The 22,272-nt window shown below is 40.0% G+C and overlaps 1 non-coding gene and 1 pseudogene across 1 annotated transcript; both read left to right on the plus strand.

Annotated features, from left to right (window-relative positions):
- Nucleotides 1-674: 674 nt before the first annotated feature.
- Nucleotides 675-5,663, plus strand: LOC135491595 (uncharacterized; annotated as a pseudogene).
- Nucleotides 5,664-16,727: 11,064 nt separating this feature from the next.
- LOC135491771 (U2 spliceosomal RNA) lies at nt 16,728-16,919 on the plus strand. Its single transcript, XR_010447886.1, has one exon. It is a non-coding gene; the product is annotated as a U2 spliceosomal RNA (small nuclear RNA).
- Nucleotides 16,920-22,272: the final 5,353 nt, after the last annotated feature.

Genomic DNA, 22,272 nt, shown 5'->3' on the forward strand with positions numbered 1-22,272 from the left:
GCGTGTCGGGACGGACACTTTTGTGTCGTGTGTTGTCGTGTGGTAACGGGAGAGGAGTTCGGAGAGACGTGTGTTACGTGTTGGGAGGCCGGTGGTAGGTGAAGGAGCCGTTGTTGGGAATTGACCGCGCCCAGGGAGTGGAGCCGGAGTGGAGGGAGCTTTGGACTTTGGTAATGTGTAAACAGACTTTTAGTTGTTGGAATTGAGCGGTGAAATGCTAATTTTATAAATATATTTTTCTTGTTCTGGTTAATTTTTAATACATGTAAATAATTATACATTCAGCCGTCTTTTTCTAATTTGTGACCAGGCCCGTGCAATAGCCTAAATCCCCGCTCCGTCACAAAAATATTTTTAGCGATTCCGACGAAACAGATCAGCCACCTCGGCGTAAGAAGCAAGCCGGGAAACGTATAAGAAAACGCAAAAATCAAGGAAAACGATGTGCTGTGTATGGATGCGGAAATACAAATGAAAAAAGCACTGACGTTGGTATTCTAACTCCAAGAGTTGGGGTCTTCTCATTTCCAAATCCAACTAAAAACCCGGAGCTCAATGCGGCATGGGCCCGAGTTGTGAACTCCACAAGAGCCGACTTCATGTACGGCGAAAACTCTTCGTTCGTGTGTTCCGATCATTTCGAAGACAACGTGACAAACCGCTTCAAAATAAACATGATGAGAAAGATGCGACCGGAAAAGAAATTCAATTGGTCACGTACAGACGATGCGATCCCATCTATGTCCAGACTGCCAGCCCGACCAACTCATGGAACGCCTGCGACTTCCACGTTTTCTCTCCAGTCTCCTGCCGGCGCCACTCCTTCTCCCGGTACAAGTACAGCTACCCAGCATGATTTTACTACGCCGAAACCTGAGCGAAGCCTCATAGTAAAGAAACGAAGGCAAACAGTAATTTTCTTCCTTTTTTTTGCCGATGTCACCACGTCCATTCAACACCACGCACATCTCCCGTTGCCATGGTAATACATGTTATGTCGAGTGAATGTACGCTGTAGGCCTATAGCTGCAGCTCGGACCAGTGTGAGCTGAGCGACTGAAACCAGTTGGGTGTCTATCACTTACTGACTTGGAGCCCCACTTCGAATGGTGCATCAGAATTCATGGTCCTCAGCATTTTACACTTGAAGAGAACCCTTTCTATTATGATGTGATGAATTACTCTGATGATGCAGTGTCTGGTCATTACTTATGTAATATGCAAGGTACATAGAAGCCCCATCTATTCCATGGTCTAGCTTGATCTCCAGTGATTCAGTGTCATCTTCACCAACTGTATTGCGGCCAGAGGTATCTTTAAGTATGTTATTGTGTTGCAATATAACACTACCACCATTTTATTTGGTTTTCCAGTTACTAAAAGAAGCTTCAGAAGAATTTGCTGCCATGGCAGACCCTGAACCTGAGCCTGAGCCTGACATGCCAATGAGCGACTGCACTGATCAGGAGATCATTGAGGTGAGGTACCAGACCTAACAGACCCCATGCCTATGGGCCTGTCTATGCAACAGTTCTAAATGTACAGGGGAAACATTATTTCGTTGTTCATATTGCTTGTATATAATTTGCTATAGGGCCTACTTGAGATGCTTCACACAGGTCGTTAGAGAAGCCAAATCTGTCACAGGTCCTTGTTGGGGGGGGGGGGGGGGGGTCTGTGAGATGACTCAATTCTGATAATTGTTATCTTTTTGCAGCTTTGTAACAGCATTGATCAGTACTGCCAAGTACGCCTTCGCCCTAACCACCGTTTACGTGCTGTTCAAGTTACACAGGCGAAAGTAAAAAAAGTATCAAAAAGTAAGTGCATTTTTTTGGTTAAAATTAGATGTACTGGTGTACAATTCAGTAAGGCAAGTGGGCCTGCTTTTTGCTGGTGGCGCCCTTTGATATTACATTTTCCAAAAAGCATGTATAAGTTCACACCCCAAGGTCATTGTTTAAAACTTTGTACTTGTACCACACACACGCATTACTTCTATTCATACAATCATGTACATGTATTTTCAGAGGTGCAAACAGATCAACATCTCAACGATGAAGCTTGAGAAGGTTGCTGGCTTTGTTTCATCTGTTCGAAACCGATTGCTGTCATCCATTGGTAAGTTGTACAATTAGTCGGGTTAGCAGAATTATAAGGAGTGTTTACTTAAAATTGTAATTCAGTATAATTACATTGACAAATCCAATGCAATGCAGCATCGGTACACTATAACACTATAACATTTGTAGACATATACATGTATTTGAGTAAATATTTATATCACAACATACATCTACATACAGACATCTCACTCCCTTTCAAGGAACTCAAACAGATGTGGGAATTGGCCAGCGGTCATCTTGCATCTGCAAGTGCAATTGCTCTTCTGATCAGCCTGTTGATCTCATCCCAGATGCATCAGATGAGGAAATGTCAGAATCTGATGCATCCCTTGATTATGAGGAAGATCTGCTGGATAGAAGCTGGGTGCCAGATATTGATGTCAGCTGCAGCAGTGATGAAGAAAGTGATGAAGAGGACTGGAAACTTGATGATGATCAGAATGAATAAGTTTTTTACTACTGAGATAACAATGTCCATGAGATGAACACCAGTGAACATGAATTCCGAGTATTAAAGTTAATCTACAAGTTACAATGCATTGGTTACAATGATGAACATGTACAAAAAAAAAGTAAGATTTTTTTCATTTTTGGCTAAAAAGTATTCCATATCTATTTACAGAGATGACCCTTCCAAGGCAAAGAAATACCTGGTGTTTCATTCGAACTTGATGGACCTCTTCAAAATTTGCCCACTTCGTTCCTCGCCAGCTGAGAGACAGCTAAGGAGGATTGGGACATATCTGTCCATTAAACAAAGGTGTTCCAACAAGGAGTGTACATTTGAAAGGTAAAATATCCATGAAAAGCTACAGACCGTCAATCTGCAAGGGTTATTACATGGCATATTCCAAGCGTTGAGGACATGACAACTTATTGCGAACACCGCAAGTGCAATCAGCGAAAGGCAGCGTGATTTTTAATTTTATAATTTCTAATTGTAGCCTACATGTATCTGCAGCTATAAAATGCATGATTGACAAGTACATGTCACAATTTGTATTCATGTTGAGATTGCTGCACCTTTTTCATTGGGTAACATGTACATTTAACAACAAAAATGTTTCCAAAGTTTTTAAAAACAATTATATACTTAGTAGTAAACGTATTTTTTTCAGATTTTGGGAGAGTCAGCCATTCTTGAAGAATGTGCCTGCTGGCAACATTCTCCTTTCAAGTGCAATCCTTTTTGCGGGATCAACTGCCGCCAAAATCCTGAAGGTCTTCAGATTTCTTGGCTGTCAAGCGTTTCATGCGAACACATTCTATCCGCACCAGAGGCGTTACTAATGGCCAGCTGTAGAGTCTGCATGGAGGGAGAACCAGCAAGAAGTCATAGAACATGTGAAAACAACTGGACAGCCTGTAGTTGTTGGAGGAGATGGCAGGTCAGACAGCCCAGGGCACTGTGCCAAGTTTGGGTCCTACTCCCTTTTGGAACTGAACGTCAACAAGATCCTAGACGTACAGCTAGTTCAGGTTTGTCTAATATATCACACAGTTTATATTTTTGAACCAGTACAAAATGGAGAAGCTTGTAAAATATTGTCTGCTGCATGTTCAACCAAAATGTACACTATGGGTTCTGATCTTTTCATTTTTTCGCTGCGAATGAATATTTCATGGTATCTACAATTATACATGTATGTATACTAGTATCATGGTAATATTGTAGTTGTAATTCTCGATTTTTCAGTCTAATGAGGAAAACGTCAATAACAGTGTAAACTGCGAAAAAGAGGGACTAATTCGGTGCGTGGCCTTTTTGCAATCAATCGATGTGACCATTGCAAAGATAGTGACAGACCGCCACGTCCAGATAAACAAATGGCTAAGGGAGAATCTGCCGGAAGCAGATCATTGCTTTGATGTCTGGCATCTCGCTAAGGGTAAGTGTTTCTTCTACATGTGCGTAACATTGTAAAAATGCACCATTTGTGTCGTCAAGGAGTATAATTTACACAACAGGCATTGAATGAATTTAAAACCAATAGTAATAAACTTGTCTCTTCAAAAGGGAGGAAACGAAGAATACAGATATATTTTACATTACATAATGTAAATGTGACATTCATTCAGTTTTCCTGTCAGCCAAATTTTTGCAACAATTTTTATGATACATTATTTTATCAAGGTCTCAAGAAAAAGATCCTCAAGGCGGCCAAGGAAAAGGATTGTGAAGTTCTTGCCCTCTGGTGCAAGTAGATAGTGCATCATCTGTACTACTGTGCAGCATCAACCCCGGATGGAGACAAGGATGTCATTCTTGTAAAATGGTTGTCTCTTGAGAACCACCTCCACAAAAAGCACAGAGGACATAGCAAGTTATATCTAAAGTGTGGGCATGGCAGGTTGAAGAAGAGAGACAAGAAAAAGAAATGGCCTGTACCAGGTAGGGCATGTATCCAATTATTTTCAAATACAGCAAAATAAATTACACATAAAACCCAATATGCATACATGTACTCGTGACAAATTACTTTGTTGGGTCATCTTATGAGCTAAATGTACATGTATGTATTTCACACACTTGAATGTAATCACACTAAAGTAAAACATGGTACATACATTGTACATTATTGTAGTACTAATAACATGAAAAATGTTATATTGTTTCAGGATCAAAGGCATCAGTGAAGGTCTCCAACCTGATTGACAATCAGTACTTCAAGCCAGCTGTGAAAAAGATGTCAACTGGAGAGCAAACATCAAGCTTGGAAGCTTATCATAGCCTCCTCCTACATTTCGCTCCGAAAATGATCGCGTTCAGCTACAAGGCAATGCGTGCCAGGTAGTAATTTTATAATGAATAATATTTCAGAGTTCAACATGGATGTATTCCTAGATTATCATTGCTGGTAGTGTAATCACAGAAAGTACATATTTTTGACACATTAATGTATTACATGCACATTACATGCAGATGACAGTTACCATGGAGATGTGTGACAAATCCAGTATGTCGATGTTCATTTTTCAGACTCCTCCTGGCAGCTCTCCACTACAATGAAAATGGTGACAAGGAACAGGCAAAAACAGAGGATGGTCAGCTGAGATGGTCCATTCCATTCATAAAGTCAAAAAAGGGGATATTCAATCCGTCCAATCAAGACTGACACTACATATGGTAGGAATTGAAACAATACATGAACTTAAAATATAGCTGGTGCATTGTAAGTCTGAATTATGGTTTCCCTGTCTATACGAAAGAAGAATAGATACAGTTACCTTCTAAATACATTTATTATTTCAATCCCTTTCCATTGTGATGTAGCAAACATGTATTACAATCAAACTGAAATTCCATTTTCAGTTTATGCAGCCTCGTTGATGACGGAAGTCTGCCGAAGGTGCACTGAGAATATCCTACCAGAAGAAGAAGAGATGAGCCTTCCTATGCCACTGGCCAGTGCATATGAGCACCCTGATGAGGCTGCAGCTGTTAAAAGCTACAACGAACAGCACAAGCGCTACGCAACTGTAACTGCAACACAGTTCAAGAAAGCAGCTAAGCCAAAATCCACAAGGAAGAAATAAGATTGCACTGTAAATCAATTGTCTATTCTCCAATCGCAGGATATTTAAAACTGACATTGTCACCAACGGCCCAAAATTTCAAACGAATCTTTTCAAGCACACATGCGGGCAAAGGCACACGATTCTTCTTTCCAAGGATGCCCCAACACCATCTCACGAATTGTCGATATGCGATGTAACGATATTTCCTGGAAATAGGAATTGTATTGTTCATGTAATACAATGACATCAGTGAAAAACCTATTAAATCGTATCTGATGAACCATAGTTTTCAAGCAACACAGGGTTCTTAATGTTGAAATGAATCTGAATCTGAAAGTTTTTAAGAATAAACCCCATTGCATAATAACAATGACAATGTACATGCACCAGGTAGTGTTTAGTTTTTAACACATCAATATTCAAAATGCTTTTTGACAGTAACATACAAGCTGTGGTTGATATTCATACACTGCATTGTTATTTACCTGGGCTTTTGGCATTTCTGTTAGGATAAAATGGTTGTACATGTAAATAAAAATGACAGATATAAAGTACTACATTCTCATTTGTTTCGCCTTCTACTCTGGTCCGATACTGCTGCCTATAGTGAGAGTAGGCAGTTCGCAAAACCCAGACATCCAAGCAATTCGACTGGAATCCAGGATGTTTCGGTGATGCAGGTTATGTTTCCAACATGGTCCCTGTTAAACTCCTCGATAGTGTCTTGCACTGGACCCTTTTCTGTGCAGCAAGCATTTTCCTCGGGTGTGTCCTGCACCTCGCACCTGCCTCCACATTTACACCTGGAAGAGAAACAGGCAATTTATAACACTAACAGACCTGTTTTTGTGCGACACGATATCCATACATGTAGGGTTGTACTGGGAGGCCTACACTAGCTGCCGATCAACTAAGTTTGGGAAAATATTCATACAACAATGTTCCATGAGCATGCATGGTCCACATGGTCCAGTCCAGGGCCTGGAGTGACCGACTGAAACAACCAGTGCAGAATGATTGACTCATAATTGAGTACAACGAAAAAACCGATTCATCCATAATTATCCATTAAAAAAAGACGGGAAATCAATCATGTTTGCGTCCCAACCGACATTTAGGACCCATTTTTACAAAGGCCCTAGATTAGTTCTTAGAAAGAAAAACATAGATCGTCAATCTACGTCCGGAAAACGATTTTCGGACAAAAAAGTAAACAACCAACTGGTAAACTTCGAAAATCTACTTCAAGTAGTCAAGAATACCAACTGAAAACTAGGCAGACACCGAAAGACGTTTGAATTGTCAACGGCAGCAATCACTGGGCACTTTTAAAGACCAGAGATAGTCAGAAAATTCAGCAAATCTCCAACATAGCTTACCACTTGTCCGAATCCTCCATTCGCAAACGCCAAAATTCTTCCTGATCATAATCGGAGACCTCCCCATCATCACTCCCGGATTCCTCGCCTGAATCTTCTTCGACCGGCTCAAATTGATATCCAAGGATGACCCCATGAATTCCTGCACCTTCCTCATTATCAGATGAAGCAAATGACGAAGCATCCGAACTATAATTGCTAATTGAATCTACGATGTCGCTGGAAGATTCGCTTGGAAATAACTTGCTCACCGCCTCGATTGGCTTGTGTCGTTCCGCGCCGTGTTTGCGACCTACATTCAGACGCCCTAATCGGACGGACTCACCTCGAACTCACAGGGCCCGCGAAGCCAGTCACATGCCCAGAACAGCTTGGCCACCGCGGGACGAGGCGCGTCCTTCGACTTTCTAAGGAACTACTGTACTGGGGGGGGACACTCCTCGCTCCACGGACAATTTGCCTTGTCGATTCCCGAGGACACTGGCACCTGCAACGTCGTCTGCTGCCATCTGGCGTTGACCAAATCAACTACGTCACACGCAGCCGAAACGTCACGGCTTGGACAATTCACGCCGTTTGCAACATGTAGAATTTTCGAAGCCGACGCCGGCATCGCTTCTCGGCCTATTGGCTACGTATCAATAGTGTCGGTTGCTGCGAGAAAGTATCAGTTACCCAGAGAAGATTCAAGATGACGGAGGCTTTCGGGCCTATCGATGATAAATACGTTTTATCAGACGTGGTGAGACGGTCGGTTCGTGTAGAATGCCATTTCTTCGCATATAGGAATGACATTATAAACATCCTAAAAGAATTCGGATTAAAGAAAGATCACGGAATTCAGAGCATTTACCAAAGGGAATCATCCAAGGATTATTACGTTGTTTTCGATACGAAACAGGTTGCTGACTACTTCGCCGGGTTAGGACAGGTTGTGCCGGAATGTTGTAGAAAGAAAGTGGTGATATTCTCCTCGGTGAGTGAGGAGCTGATTAAACTCATATTTCAAACAAGTTTTTGGCAAGGGTATTTGGGGTTCTAGGGGAAGTGCAAAATATTCAAAACGAGAAAGTTCATGTACAGGACTATACTGTAGAAACAGGAGTAAGAAGCCTTTACATAAAAATCGATGAACGACATAAGTCCGAAATTCCGCATAGGATACGTACTGCAGATGGCTACTCTATGCTAATTACCTGTAGGGGCCGATTGCCGTTGTGTCTAAAGTGTGATAAAATAGGCCATGTTCGCGCGGACTGCCCCCAAACAAAAGCTCCTCCGTCATCGTACGCTGGAGCTGCGGCCAGAGGCCGTGAGAATTCGAAATATGAAAGAGGTTGGAAGTGCCCCTCATCCCAAGTGAGGAAATAATCGATGATAGTGAAAGCGAGGGGGACGAGGAAGAAGTGGAGGAGAGCGAGCCTGCCACTAAACCAGAAGAAGAGAGCCAGATTGTGGAGGAGACGTCGCCGTTTCCAGAGGAGACTTCCCAGAGCCAAGAACTACAAGCCCCCATGGGCCCTCCGTCTCAATTAGATGCACTAGAAATAGTCAAGGAGTTGTTTTCAATTTCACCAAAGTGAAGTCATCCCGCCAGGGCAAAATCCTCCTTCTCATAAGAAACAGAAAATAGAGTTAGAAAGTGTAATAATGGACACTGAGGAAGGGTGAGATTAGATTATATATACAGTGACAACCGACATTCTTAATGGACTATGGCTATGAATTCTGGACTTGTAGTGTACGCAATGTGTTAATTGGAATACCGACCACCTCGACCCGCCCATGGACTATGATTCTATTTTCCTCCTTTCGGAGTTATTTGTCATTGTATTATGTAAGTATTGTAAGTATTGTTGTTTTAGTATACCATATCTGTACATTTTTTCAGCCATTGTCGAATTTCCAATTTTCGATTTATAATGTCTCGTATTTCATTTTCTAGCCTAAACTGTAGGGGTCTTTCAAGTATTTCAAAACAGCGTCTAATTTCTAATTTTCTTTTACATTATGATCTCGATTTTGTATTTTTACAAGAAACAAATGTTTCTTCTCTTTCCTCGGCCAAGAGGATTGAGTCTTATTTTTGTACCAAAGCCTTTTGGTCCTTTTCTTCTCAGAAGAGTACTGGCTCTGCCATTTTAATATTTTCTTCAGATGTTGTTACTGGGAACTTTTCTTATGACCTAGACGGCCGTCTTATTTTTCTTGACTCACAATCGAAACCGAACTTAGATCCCGAAACCCTGAAGAACTACCGACCAGTATCCAACTTGCCTTTCATTTCGAAATTGTTGGAAAAAGTTGTAGACAAGCGACTTGCTGAACACCTGCAATCAAATGATTTGTACGAGGATTTTCAGTCCGCCTACAGGAAACATCATTCAACAGAAACAGCCCTGTTGAAGGTACAGAGTGATGTACTGAAGGCCCTGGACAAAGGTCAAGTGGTGATCCTTGTTATGATCGATTTGTCGGCAGCATTCGATACGCTTGACCACCAGACATTGCTGACGCGATTCAAGGACGTGTACGGGATAACCGGTCGGGCACTTGATTGATGGCGTCATACCTTGGAAATCGGTACCAGACTGTAGTTATTGACGGCAAACAGTCAGAGCCTGTGTTACTTAAATACGGTGTACCTCAGGGATCAGTACTAGGTCCTAAAATGTATACTATGTACACAAAGCCCCTGGGAAGTGTCGTGAGAAATTTCGGTCAGGATTACCATTTCTACGCTGACGACGCACAGCTATATGCCGCTTTCACATTGAAGGAGCCTTCAAACCAACTGGCAACCATTTCTACAGTTGAACGATTTCTGTCAGGAACAGGGACCTGGTTTGATGTAAATATGCTGAGTAAAAACGATGAAAAGACCGAATTGATGCTCTTTGCATCAACACATTCACTCAAGAAAATTGACCATGTGGTTCTTAAAGTTGGTGACACCCAAATTACATCTTCGAGTAGTGTGCGCAACCTCGGTGTCATATTTGACACTAGCTTAACCTTGGAGCAGCAGGTAAACAGTGTTTGCAGGTCAGCTTACAATCAGCTAAGACTCATTGGTCAAACCAGGGATGCTACCAAGTCACTGGTTCATGGGCTAGTTATGTCACGCCTTGACTATTGTAACTCGTTGCTCTATGGTGTCACCAAGGCTTTGTCTGACAAGGTGCAACGTGCCCAAAATACCGCCGCGAGGATAATCACGCGTACTGCGAAATTCGCCCACATATCGCCAGTCTTACGTGAACTGCATTGGCTGCCCATTGTCAGTCGGGTAAATTTTAAGATACTTCTGCTAGCTTTCAAAGCCATGCGAGGACAGGCCCCCAAGTACCTGTCTGACTTTTTAGAGATCCGTCAGTCACGGCGAGTACTTCGATCAGCAGATACCATCTCGCTAGTGCTCCCGCGCACAAAGACTAGATTTGGCGAGCGTACATTCCAGTGTGCCGCAGCAGCACTCTGGAATGACCTCCCTAGTAATATTCGAAATGCGGACTCCATCACAACTTTTAAGACACTCCTGAAGACCCACCTTTTTCAACAACATTAGAATTGTTTATTGTTGTCAAAGACTATATACTTCTTATAGAGACTCTGTTTTTGTTAAGCGCCTTTGAACGGCCCAATATAGGACTGATAAGGGCGCTATATAAATGTGATACACAGATAGATAGATAGACATAGATGTCAGAGGGTTAAAACTCCGATTGGTAAATATTTATGCTCCCACAAATGAGGCCGAACGTAGGACCTTTTTAACCACACTTTATACTTATTTCAATACAAGTCGCAAGATTATTTTGGGTGGTGATTTTAATTGTGTTATGTCCACCAAATTAGACAAGGTTGGGGGGAACCCCGCCCGAGGCTTAGTTGGTTCGGACGAATTATTTTCTTTGTGTCGGGATTTTTCTTTGTCAGATGTTTTTAGATCACTTTATCCAAAATCAGTGACAACAAACTGGCATTCAAACGCCGTACACTGCAGGTTGGATCGTTTTTATATTTCTAAGGAATTAATGAGTAACGTCTCAGAATTCCTGGTATGCCCGACGCCATCAAGTATTTCTGATCACGACCTTATTATTATGCGAATTGTACGAGTAATACTATTCACCTCGGGCGAAGTTATTGGAAGTGCAATAACTCTATTATTTCTGATCGTGCTTTTATCGAAAGTTTTTATGAATTTTGGTCGCAGAAATGACCGGGTTTACTTTGTCTTTAGATAGCTGGGATGTTTTAAAGTCGGATATAAAGGATTTTATTATTGCTTTTTCTCGGCGTAAAGCCAATGTTTCTAAATCCGTTATTAATTCTCTTAGGAGGCAGTATTCTATGTTACAAAAATCTTCATTATCTTCTTCTAGTCCGCAAGACTATAGTGATCAAATCAATGTTGTTAGGGAACAACTTTCTTCTTTACATAACAAAGAGGTATTTGGTGTTTTTATTCGCTCTAAATGCGATTTTTTAAAAGATTCGGAGAAGCCCTCCAAGTATCATTTTATTAAGGAAAGGAAACGTAGTGAAAAGAAAGTTATTAATAAGTAAGTAGTCGATGGTCAAGTTTTTTCAGACACGGAGTCTATTTCTAATGCTTTTCGGACCTTTTATTCTCAATTATTTTCTGATGAGGGTATTGACGCTGACCTCATGAATGATTTTCTTTCTGACCTTCCTCAGCTCTCGTCTTCTGACGCAGAGCTGTGTGACGGACCTATTCTTTTAGAGGAAATTTTGTCTGCACTGAAGGGCATGCAGAATAATAAATCGCCCGGTTCGGATGGTTTGGGTAAGGAGTTTTATCTCGGTTTCTTTGATTTGGTAGGCCCATTACTAGTTTCACTTTATAGTCTTATTTTTGATGAGGGCCTTTTGTCAGAGTCCCAGCGGCTCTCTTTTATTTCTTTATTGTGTAAAGATCCCAACAATTCTGAGGACATGAAGAATTGGAGGCCTATTTCTCTTTTAAATATTGATTATAAGATTTTGTCCAAAATTTTAACTACTCGTTTAGGCAATGTCATGCCATCTATTGTTCATATTGATCAGACGTCCGGGATCAAAGGGCGATCTATCACAGATAATTTACATTTATTACGTAATATTTTTGATTTTGTTAGTCAGAAGGATATTCCCTGTGCCTGGATTAACCTGGATATTTTAAAGGCTTTTGATAGATGTTCCCACCATTTTCTTTTTGAGGCAATCACCCGTTATGGTTTTAATGATTCTTTTCAGAAATGGATTCGTATCCTCTATAATAATGTTTCTTCCTCTGTTATTGTAAATAATTACGTTTCTAAACCTTTTTCATATTCTCGTGGTGTACGGTAAGGCTGTAGTATTTCTCCTTTATTATTTATCTTGTGTCTTGAGCCTGTGGCTATTAAAATACGTAAGGAAGAGGCCATTAAAGGATTATTTCTTCCCGGCCGGCCGGGGTCTGTCAAAAATATAATGTTCGCCGATGACGTCACTGGTGTGGTTACCAGTGACCGAGGCATGGCCTCTTTCATGAATATTGTCAAACTTTTTTGTCTCGCTTCTGGCTTTTCTCTCAACCTTATTAAGTCCAAAGGGTTTTTTCTTGGGAAGTGGAAGTCACGGAGTGACCACCCCTTTGGCATTTCTTGGCCGGACAGGGTTAAATTACTGGGTTGTCTTTTTGGGTATACGGTTTCTTTTGATGATGTTTGGGGTCCGATTTTGAATAAATTTATCAAAGTTCTTAATTTTTCAAAGTTATCTGGTCTTACTTTAAAACAGAAGTCTATTATTATTAGTACGTTTGCGAGTTCTAAGATATGGTATACTGGTAGTGTGTATTTTATGCCTAAATGTTATGTAAATAAATTTCAATTGGTTATTTTTAAATTTCTATGGCCTCGTGCCCATTTTGAGCCTGTAGCTCGTGCTACTGTTTTTCTTCCCTTTCTATCAGGCGGTCTCGCCATTGTTAATATCAGTAAAAAGTTAGCCGCTCTGGCAATTAAACATATATCTACCTATATTATTAATCATGGTGCCTCTTGGCACCCTTTCACCAATTACTGGTGCGCTTTGCACTTTCAGAAATTCTTGTCCTCATGGTAACCAAATGCCTTTGTATTATCAATATGTTGTTAAATGTTTTCAATTTTTTAAGTCCACCTTTCCTAATGTTGATCCATGTAAAACTTCTGTTAAAATGATTACTTCTCTTCTCACTAGTTGTATAACAAAACCTCCCAGGTGTATTGCATTGTTTCCCTCTGTTAATTTTAAACATGTCTTTGTAAACCTGCATGATCTGTTTATTGACCCCGCTTCGCGGGACGTTTCTTATAGGCTGATCATGCAGGTACTACCTGTAAATCACCAAATATTTCAATGGTCTCGTGGCCGTTCAAGGCCTCTGCCTTGTTCTTTTGATTGTGGTTTTGGTCACGAGACGTTCCAACATTTATTTTATTATTGTCCCATTGTTAAACCTTTGAAAACTCTTTTAAGTACTTTATTTACTCTTTTCGACCTGGAGTTGACGTTTGAATCTATTTATCTCTTAAATATCCATATAAAAGATACATTTGTAAAATCATTAATATTATACCTCTCGTGTGAATATGTTCGTTCAATTTGGATACAACGTAGTTTTAAAAAATTTGAGAAAAAAGTCATCACTTCAGATTCTGTCATGTTATATTTCATTTCCCGTATAAACACTCGTATCCGGTGTGATTTTCATAGGTTTCCTCTGTTTCTATTTAAAAAATATTGGTGCCAGTACCCCGTTTTCTGCTCTGTAGAAGACGGGGTGCTGGAGCTTAAATGGTCTATGTAATTATGTTAACCCCATTGTTTTCTGTTGGTCAACCGTAATATAAACTCATTTACACTTTTCTTAGTCTGACTCGTAATTCAACAAAAATTTTAAACAGTCGTCAATCCTAAATACTATCATTATTATTTGACGTGATCGGCTTTGTCCACCGATCACGCCACGTGACTCCTTTGAATCAGTTTTTCATATTTAGTTTAATCAATACTATTGTAAAATTCAAGAAGGCTTTATCTTGCCTATTTTTAAATTATATAAACATTGACGGCTTTAGTCCTCTTTCCTTCGGTTGATCTAGATAAACAATTGTGTATTATTATTATTTCGTATGTTCAATTTATGTTGCTATAATCTTTCAAGTATTGTCAACTCTTTCTATAGGCGCGCGTGCGGGCCGGTCATCAACCGTGTCGGCACGCGTGCCTCGTTGTTCCATTTATACAACATTAAAACATTTTCAATTCTCTTTGTCAGAGGCGTGCGTCTGCGGTCTATTACCGTGCAGGCTCACGCCAAGTAGTATTTCATTTTTACTACAATTTTCAATTATCCGTGTTTGTGGCAACATCTCGTTATTAAATATAATTTTAACCCGTTCTCTTACAGTTGTTTCCATTTTTAACAGGAAAGTCAAACTAACACTTTCCTTATAAACACAGTGTCGTCATTAATACACTGTATAAATTAATGCCCCTTTAAAAAATCCTAATTGTAAACTATTTCTATCTATGTAATCCCCGTTAAAAATTCAGCCTTCAGTCACTAGTATCTCTGTATGTAATATATACAAGCCTATAGGCGAATATGGGTCGTCGCGTTGATGCCAGAACGTCCCCAAAGTTTGGAAATGTTGTTCTTAATTCCTCCGGGTTGGGGTACCTATGGCTTGATCAAATGAATATTAATGTGGATAACTGGAAAATATTATACTCTAATGCCCAGTAAACGATTAGAGATATTTGTAAACATGAAATTTTTGGTGAAATCGCAACAAATAAAAAACTCGATGTATAGTAATCTTATGTTTTCATTTGAACTTCAAACATATTTAAATGATATTAAATCAGTGAAACACAGGGCTTGTATCACAAAATTAATGCTGGAAGCCCATTGTCTAAGAATCAAAACTGGGAGACACTGTAGTCTAAGAAAGTGTGAGGTTTGCAAGTCAGGGGAGGTTGAGGATGATTTTCACTTCCTTGCGGTGTGCCCTAAATATGCGTCAAAACAGCAAAACTCATTGCAGTTGTAATAGAAGTGATCTCCATTTTCTGTCTCTGTCGGATCTGACTACAATTTTTCTGAAAAATCCTTCACCTCCCTCTGCTGCGATTATCAACGAGTTCTTTAAACTGCGTAACTCTATATTGTCCTGATTTCCATTATTATGTTTTTGTCTTTAAATATTTGTGATCTTATTTTGTATACCCTGTAACTTTATATTGTATATTTTGTAATTATTTTATGTAACCGTTGGCCCCTAGTGGGCGTTTTATAGTCTGGGCTCCTGACCTCACTCTCGCTGTCGTAGGTCAGGCAATAACAAAAATCTATAAATAGAACAATAGCTTAAACCACCATTTCCACAAAAATTCTCATGCCTAATTTTTTTTAATATTATAAACAACCTATCCTGCAAAAACCAACGCAATCGGTCAAGGTTTAGCGTCCCAAATCGTACTTTTGCGAAAATGACAATATCGCTAAAAGCGACATCATTATATGGGGAAACCCCTTTGTCTGAAACATAAAATAACCGTAATCGCGCATTTTAAGAGTAATTCCGGTATTTCTACAGTGTAGAATGATGTGTTCAATAATAGTGCATAATCCTAGGACAGATACAGCGCTCAATTCGACCGTAAAACGATAATTGGCTCGGGAAATTACAACAATGGCTGAATCTAAAAATAACACTCCTCTTTTCTGCCGTGTTATTTGTGGACGGTTGTTGTTACCTGACCCGTTCCTAAACCCTACCAAAAGCCCGGAGATCGAGGTCAGAGAACCAGACTATTTAGCGTTTTAGAGTAATAAAGAATTTGAATTTGAATTTGAATTTTTCAACCGCTGTACCTTATTATCATAATTATGCCCACGTGATTAGCTGCTCGGTATTGACGAGCAAGTGACAGTCCTCATTTACATGTACATTAATGTCATTATTATGGCTGACGCGATCCTGTAAAGTTGTGTGTAATTTCTAATTTCTCGGCAAATACTTGATTGATTTCGTTGAAATTTGAGAGTATTACAGATTAGATTACTGCTTACATTGGGTCTTCGTAGTTTCTTCATACATCATCGATAAAGACACGTAGCTTTGTGAAGAAACTCACCATACTGCTCGCTGGCCAGCACAACATTCCTGCATGCTACGTATACACGCTCATCAATTTTGAGCTCCCAATTAATAATTTTATTCATTTCGCATTTTACATGAGACGAAGGACTTAATGAACAAGATAACGAACTTTAATGAAAACTTAAGTTTTATTACAATAGGACAAATACTGGCAACGCAATTTGCATTTCAATTCAACAACTGCCGAGCATCCTAGGGCTAAAACTATCTTCATTCATAGTCAATCTCGCCATTTAGCTAAACGGACCTGAAACAAGTCGATTCAGCATCTACACTTTTACTCCGATTTGTCTCAAAATTGGTGACAAAGAGGCTGAATGTACTGCAAACAATTCCTCGGAACCAAATTTTTAAAAAAATGATTTTAAAGATATTTTTTAGTGTAAAATGCCCGTTGCTAGGCATGGTTGCTAGGCACATGCTGCCACAAACATAATGACAGAACCTGACAATAAGGGTCTGCTCTCGCGACGACCAATATATAATCAATATGTGCAATAAATTTTACTTACTAAAAAAAAAAAAAAAAAAAGTATCTGTTCTTATCAGCTTAATATCTGATACGCACCTCATTGAGGTGCTTCGATATTAAACTGATTTTTGGACCTCGGCGAGATGTCAGGGGCTTGCTCCGCTCTCGCCACGGGTTGGCCTGGTATTGCAGTACCTCCAGGATCGGCCCATAATAAACAAACCAACAATAGACCTTTCCCCAAATGCTCTTCCCCATTGTTAACTTCCCTTTCCCATGCCTTACCGAGCTTGGGAGGGGGAGGGAGGGGGAGGGAGGGGGGTCCTGGGGCCAGGTGATTCAAATTAAACTAAATATGTATCAGAAGCTAAGCAGATCAAGAACAGATACCGGTACAGTTGTGTGTGGGCATTAAATCAAGGCAAGAGTCTGGTCGAATAACCTCGCGTCCGAGCTCTGTCTGGCGCCTAAATGGCTTCCTGGCCGCAGACGACCTCCCTGGTGACGGGAAGCCCCTGTGACGATATCGATGACGTCACCGCAGCCAGGCAGCCACGTGTCCCTGGCGACAGTGGCGACAGTGACGTCAGTGAGGGCTCAAACTGGCCGTGCTCGACGTTCAGGGCCGAATTTGGCACTCGAACGGGGGGAGGGGGGGGCACCCGCCAGTCGAAAGAGCAGCGCCAGGCCTACATGAAACGCGTGTGAAAAGGTGGGCATGCTTGGAATAGTTCTCCGTCGGTTGCCGTTGGAAGATTCGCTTGGAAATAACTTGCTCACCGCCTCGATTGGCTTGTGTCGTTCCGCGCCGTGTTTGCGACCTACATTCAGACGCCCTAATCGGACGGACTCACCTCGAACTCCCAGGGCCCGCGAAGCCAGTCACACGCCCAGAACAGCTTGGCCACCGCGGGACGAGGCGCGTCCTTCGACTTTCTAAGGAACTACTGTGCTGGGGGGGACACTCCTCGCTCCACGGACAATTTGCCTTGTTGATTCCCGAGGACACTGGCACCTGCAACGTCGTCTGCTGCCATCTGGCGTTGACCAAATCAACTACATCACACGCAGCCGAAACGTCACGGCTTGGACAATTCACGCCGTTTGCAACATGTAGAATTTTCGAAGCCGACGCCGGCATCGCTTCTCGGCCTATTGGCTAAGATCCAATAGTGTCGGTTGCCACGCCTAAGTTGCTTCGCCTAAGATGGAAGACGTAGGACCAATCGAAGATGTATTTATTAGCAAGTCTATTGCAGATCGCACAGTAAGGATACAATGTCACTTTACGGCATACAGAAACGACATTTTGAACATTTTAAAAGAAAATGGACTAGAAAAAATTCATGGAATAAAATCGATATATCAAAGGGATGCCAATAGAGACTATTACGTTGTTTTTGACCAGCAAACTGTGGCAGATCATTTTGCTTGCTTGGGACAAATCGTGTCCAAATGTTCGGCGAAAAAAGTGGTAGTGTTTTCTTCAGTTGGACAAGAATTGATGAAACTTAGGGTACATTGGTTACCAACATACATATCTCATAATTATGTAGCAAAAGTCTTCAACAGAATAGGAAAAGTGATAGAAATAAATTCGAAGTGGTGCAGGTTCAGAATTACACAGTAGAAACAGGAATACGATGTGTATCTATAAGAATTCACGAACGTAATACTGTCGATACCGCATAGGATTAGAACATCAGACGGCTATTCAATGCTAATAACATGCAGAGGACGCATGCCCTTGTGTTTAAAGTGTGACAGACTAGGACACAAAAGGCAAGATTGCCCTGAAAACGGTAAACCTAAATCCTATGCAAACGCGGCCAAAACAAGAACAACGCACGAGATGAGAATGAAAGAACCATTGATACCCACAAAGAGAGTAGCAGAGAGTATACACGAAAATCCAATTTACGAAGAAAACATTACACAGGAAAACGATAATGAATACGAAGATTCATTAATATCCGCAGATGAAGACGACGAGATGGTATCCATAACAGAAGAAGAAGAAGAAGAGAAGACAGAGAAGTCAAAGAAACAACAGCTAGACCATGTAAAAACAACCATCACGCAAACAGAGAACGAAGAAAATATTACGTTAATGGAGACACCTTACGAACAACAAATACCACCCGGTCAAAAGTCCCCAACACACAAAAAAGCAAAACTGGAAGAAGGAAGTATTTTTGATACGGACGAGGAAAATGGAACGTAGAACAAGATAATGTAACTCGATATTCGATATACGACCCGGACATTCAAATGGATTACTCTAATGAACACTGGACTGTCGAACTGTCTCATATGGATTACCAACCATCACGACCCGCCCACGGACTTACCCACTATTTCTCCTTAGGGAGTCGCCTTCAATTAAGAAATATGTATATTATTTGAATCATTTCCATCATATATGTGTTCAGACCAGTATACCATAATAACCTTATTCTCGTATTTATCCTCAATCTATATTTTGTTTTACCACATATTTGAATCATAATGCCAGATATTTCTTTTGCCAGCCTAAATTGTCGTGGTCTTTCAAGTTTTTCCAAACAGCGTTTGATTTCTAATTTTCTACTTCAATATGATCTTGATTTTATATTTTTACAGGAAACTAATGTAGGTTCCCTTTCAGTAGCAAAAAAATATCGAAGAGTATTTTTGTGCGAAAGCATTTTGGTCTTTTTCTTCCCACAAAAGCACAGGTTCCGCTATTTTTATATTTTCTTCTGACATTACCACTAGGAATTTTCATTATGATTTAGACGGTTGTATTATTTTTGTTGATGTAGACGTCAGAGGGTTAAAGCTCCGTCTTGTAAATTTGTATGCTCCTTCAAATGAGGCCGAACGTAGGACATTTTTCACTTCACTATATACTTGTTTCAATACAAGCCGTAAGCTCATTTTTGGCGGCGACTTTAATTGTGTTATGTCCACCAAATTGGATAAGGTAGGGACGAACCCCGCCCGAAGCTTAGTTGGTTCGGACGAATTATTTTCTTTGTGTCGGGATTTTTCTGTGTTAGACGTATTTAGAACTCTTTATCCAAACTCAGTGTCCACAACGTGGCATTCAAAAGCCGTACACTGTAGGTTGGATCGTTTTTATATTACTAAGGAATTAATGAGCAGCGTCTCAAAATTCCTGGTATGCCCGACGCCATCAAGTATTTCTGATCACGACCTTATTATTATGAAAATCGTTCCGAGTAATACTATTCACCTCGGGCGAAGTTATTGGAAGTGCAATAACTCTATTATTTTTGACCACAATTTTGTTAAAAGTTTTTACAATTTTTGGTCAAGGAAAATGACCGGGTTTATTTTGACATTAAATAGCTGGGATATTTTAAAGACAGATATTAAACATTTTATCATACAATTTTCAAGGCGTAAAGCTAATATTTCCAAAACCGTTATTAATTCTTTAAGGAGGCAGTACTCTTTGTTACAAAAAACCTCGTTATCTTCTTCTAGTCCTCAAGACTATAGTGATCAAATAAATGTTATTAGGGAACAGATCTCTGTTTTAAATAATAAGGAGCTTTTTGGTGTTTTTATTCATTCCAAATGTGATTTTTTAAAAGATTCGGAGAAACCCTCCAAATATCATTTTATCAAAGAAAAAAGGCGTAGTGAAAAAAAGGTCATTGACAAACTGGTTGTTGAAGGTGAAGTTTTTACGGACACAGAGTCCATTTCTAATGCTTTTAGGTCTTTTTATTCTAAATTATTTTTTGATGAGGGTATTGACGCTGACCTCATGAATGATTTTCTTTCTAACCTTCCTCAGCTCTCGTCTTCTGACGCGGAGCTGTGTGATGGACCTATTCTTTTAGAGGAAATTTTATCTGCACTGAAGGGCATGCAGAATAATAAATCGCCCGGTTCTGATGGTTTAGGTAAGGAGTTTTATTTAAGGTTCTTTGACCTAGTAGGTCCATTGTTAGTTTCACTTTATCGTCTTATTTTTGATGAGGGCGTGTTGTCTGAGTCCCAGCGGCTCTCTTATATATCTTTGTTGTGTAAGGATCCTAACAATTCAGAGGATATCAAAAATTGGAGGCCTATATCTCTTTTGAATATTGATTACAAAATTTTGTCCAAGGTTTTAACTACTCGTTTAGGCAATGTTATGCCATCTATTGTTCATATTGGTCAGACGTCCGGGATCAAAGGACGATCTATCACAGATAATTTACATTTACTACGTAACATTTTTGATTTTGTCAGCCAAAAAGATATTCCCTGTGCTTGGATTAATTTGGATTTTTTAAAGGCATTCGATAGGTGTTCACATCAATTTCTTTTTGAAGCAATCACCCGTTATGGTTTTAATGATTCTTTTACGAAATGGATTTGTATTCTTTATAATAATGTTTGTTCTTCTGTTATCGTTAACAATCATATTTCTAAATCTTTTCCATATTCACGAGGGGTACGACAAGGCTGTAGTATTTCTCCTTTATTATTTGTTTTGTGTTTAGAGCCGATGGCTATTAAAATACGTAAGGAAGAGGCCATTAAAGGATTGTCCCTCCCAGGCCGGCCAGGAGCAGTAAAAAATATTATGTTTGCCGATGACGTCACTGGTGTTGTTACCAGTGACCGAGGCATGGCCTCTTTCATGAATATTGTTAAACTTTTTTGCTTTGCTACTGGGTTTTCTCTCAATCTTATTAAGTCCAAAGGGTTTTATCTTGGGAAGTGGAAGTGGCGGAGCGACCACCCCTTTGGCATTTCTTGGCCGGACAGAGTAAAATTGTTGGGTTGTCTTTTTGGGTATACAGTTTCACACGATGATATTTGGGGTCCCATTTTTAATAAGTTCGTCAAGGTTCTTAATTTTTCTAAATTGTCGAGTATTACTTTAAAACAAAAATCTATGATTATTAATACGTTTGCTTGTTCGAAAATATGGTATACTGGTAGTGTGTATTTCATGCCTAAATATTATATTGATAAATTCCAAAGTGCCATTTTTAAGTTTCTCTGGCCTCGTGGCCATTTTGAGCCTTTGGCTCGGTCCACTCAATTCCTTCCCTTTTTATCCGGCGGTCTCGCCATTGTAAACATAGCATTAAAATGATCTGCCTTATCAATAAACCACATGTGTACTTATATTGTTAATTTTGATGCCGCTTGGCACCCTTTCACCAATTACTGGTGCGCTTTGCACTTTCAGAAATATAATAAGAATTTATGGTCAAACTCTTCTCCTCATAATTCCCTTTAATCACCTTTTTATCAAAAAGCCATTAAAAACTTTGTTCACTTAAAATCTACTTTTCCAAAATTTGATCACACTAAAGCCTCTGTTAAAACTATATATTCCTTGCTACTCGGCACAATTACAAAGCCCCCACGATGTATTACTTTGTTTCCAACTATTAATTTTAAAAATGTATTTGTAAACCTGCACGATCAGTTTATTGACCCCGCTTCACGGGACGTTTCGTACAGACTGATCGTGCAGGTATTGCCCGTTAATAATCAAATATTTCAATGGTCTCGTGGCCAATATGGGCTTAGGCCTTGCTCTTTTCATTGTGGTT

Source organism: Lineus longissimus, chromosome 7 (genome assembly GCF_910592395.1).
Source record: "Lineus longissimus chromosome 7, tnLinLong1.2, whole genome shotgun sequence".
In the NCBI taxonomy this organism is placed as follows: Eukaryota; Metazoa; Nemertea; class Pilidiophora; order Heteronemertea; family Lineidae; genus Lineus; species Lineus longissimus.